The sequence below is a fragment of the Aplysia californica genome, unplaced genomic scaffold (assembly GCF_000002075.1).
Source record: "Aplysia californica isolate F4 #8 unplaced genomic scaffold, AplCal3.0 scaffold00054, whole genome shotgun sequence".
NCBI classification, from domain to species: domain Eukaryota; kingdom Metazoa; phylum Mollusca; class Gastropoda; order Aplysiida; family Aplysiidae; genus Aplysia; species Aplysia californica.
In genome coordinates, this window is record NW_004797324.1 from 219,893 (window position 1) to 222,771 (window position 2,879).

The 2,879-nt window shown below is 41.2% G+C and overlaps 1 protein-coding gene across 3 annotated transcripts in view; it reads right to left on the reverse strand.

The window, feature by feature from the left end:
- LOC101863798 (transmembrane protein 26) overlaps positions 1-2,879 on the reverse strand; it is a 53,226-nt gene that overhangs the window by 26,316 nt on the left and 24,031 nt on the right. The window lies entirely within an intron of this gene.

Sequence of the window (2,879 nt, forward strand, 5' to 3'; positions counted from 1 at the left end):
GGTATGGTATGGTATGGTATGGTATGGTATGGTATGGTATGGTATGGTATGGTATGGATAGTATGGTGTGGTATAGGCTCTCCGTTCAATAATATAAAGTATTCAAGAGCTGAGAACTCCCAATATATATATTGTCCATCTCCAATAGGACATATCCAGATAGATGAATAGCCTTGAAAACTTCCAAACAAATCAAGTTCAAGAACGCACAAGAGTAGACTCGAACCAAGGTTATCTGCATCGTAACCCAGGATAGCGCCAACTGAACTGACGGCGCGCAGAAAGAATTGATCACAGGTCACAACATATCAAAGCTGGCAAGAAAATATCTACCGGCTTAAAAGCATTATTATTGCACAGTAATGGTTTATATATCTGGCTATACCAAATTAAATTGAGCTAGACACACACACACACACACACACACACACACACAGAGAGAGAGAGAGAGAGAGAGAGAGAGAGAGAGATAAAGAGCGTGTGTGTGCATGTGTGTGTTTGTGTGTGTTTATGCGTGTTTGTGGTGTGAATGTGGGTGTGTGTATGTGTGTGTGTGTGTGTGTGTGTATGTGTGTGTGTGTGTTTGTGTGTGTGTGTGTGAGAGAGAGAGAGAGAGAGAGAGAGAGAGAGAGAGAGAGAGAGAGAGCAAAAGAGAAAGATAAAGAACGAGAGGAGGCAGAGAACAAAGGCAAAGAGACAAAGAACATTCTTACAATTCACAGTGAGAATGCAGCAATAGGCATTTAAGTTTATTCAGAGAACTTTATGGTATATGCCTTTAGGATTGGAGTTTTTCAATATAAACTATCCGTACCTATGCTACTAAACCTTTTTGAAAAAAACCGAATCTTCTTAAGTGAAAAATTAGAGCAATTAACTTACGCAAAAATGTAAATAACTGCACCTTCCTCATTCCAGTCACTCTAGTACCGTTATTGTCCGTTATGCAGGGCACGTGCCTGTGATCATGTCCCCCTCGGGACCCAGAGGAGGAAAAAAGGATACAGGAAAAGGGCTAGCACCCCCCCTTCTTTTCTGCGGACTAATCGTCGTTTGCGTAATCACTTTATTTTTACTTTACCATCTGCATTTCTTTTTTTTTTCTGAGCACCTGCACTCAATCGAGGGTCAGGGGAAACCTTGGGACAGGGGAAACAGCAGATGCAAACTACGGTGAAATGTTGGTGACTGATGCAGGGGTTGAGTCATACAGAAACTTGAACATGTCAGGCGCATATAAATTGTCTTTGTTAGGTAAAGGGTCATTGCGTAAAATGGCCTGCTGGAGACAGACAGACCGAAAGACAGACAAACAGACAGACAGACAGGCAAGCAGACAGAAGACAGACAGATGGACAGACAGACAGACGGGCTGGCAGACTAATGGAGATAGAGAAGTCACATTCAAACTTGCAGAGCTGTGCAAGTAAAAGATACGACCTGTATTTTTGCAAAGCACATAACACCCAAGAGGCGAAAATGCATTATAGTAATGCCATCTATTATTGCTATTATACTCTTATTTTTTAAGTTCCCTAATCTAAAATTCCCAATCAGCAAGGTCATAAACTGAGTTAATAATGATCATTATTCCGAACTCAAATCAGGCCCCTTTGTGCACTGTGTGGGCATTCCCTACAATTTTTACGGCAGGCGAGAACAAAATAACCATAACACAAAAATATTTGCAATTCTTGTTCACTTTTAAAGGGAAGGCCCAACTTAGAAGGTAAACTATAAATCACTGGACGACGGTAGATAAGGGATTTCCGCTGGGAAACGTTTATGGGACACACTGCGGGGAAACGTGTTTGTAGAAAACATAATAAGATAGTAAAAGTATTTCTATCTAGTTGCGAGTAACCCATAAATGTCTCATGTTGACTCATAGACTTGAATTATGCAAACAAATTCCTAGACTGACACAGTCCCGGCCGCCTCACCTTGCCCTCTATAACATCTCCGCTGTGCTGGTGCTCACCGTTGAAGTCAAAAGCACTCGCAACATTTCTGTCCTTGCCCTTATTTTGGTTCCAAATAGTGACAAATGGTACGCTCCCTGGTGGACAGGGATTATGACATAGTGCACATTCCTGGATATTATGATACAATAATACAAGTCTATGTGTTGACTGGGATAGTAGAAGATAGTTCGTTACGAGCAGAGAAATATACTAAATAAGTGTTATAAAAGAAACGACTTCTCAACTTCCGAATTTTCTAGTTAATGGAGAGGTTCCATATGCCGTAATTTGGCAATGTCGCGTTTGGGTTCATTTGTAGTTTAATGTGAAGAGAGCTCTCGACCCTCAGCCACATTCGAAGCCCGCGACCTCAAAATGCTTACACCGAATGTGATCTCTGTGTGTGAGGTAGAGATCCTACTACTCACTGTACCCAGCCAGGTGCGTTTTGCAAGGTAAAAGCTATGGCACCTGTCACAGACACTGTGTATGTCAATAGGAGAAATACGGTGAGAATCGTTCCAAATTTCCTGTACCGGTTGTTGTGCTGTAGCGGTAAGCAGCTTCGTTTTAACACCAGAAGACCCAGGTTCGATTCCCATTTTGGGGGTATAATTGTCGAGTATCTCGGATTTGTTTCTGCTGGAGACTGTATATATGTTACAGTAAGAACGCGTACCTAGTGAATACGCGGAATTACTGAATATTTCAGTGAAAACGCGTAATCCCTGTTTCACTCGGAGATTTCACGGAATCACTGAAATAATAAGGAATTACGTGAAATCCCTGAAAAAAAGGCCACAGTAATTACGTGTAATCCCTGATCAGACATGTGTAGTATAATATACTTTTGTAAAATTTTATTCCTTAAATAGTCAGTTCAGTAACAGGTACTCTCTCTCTCTTTCTCTTTCT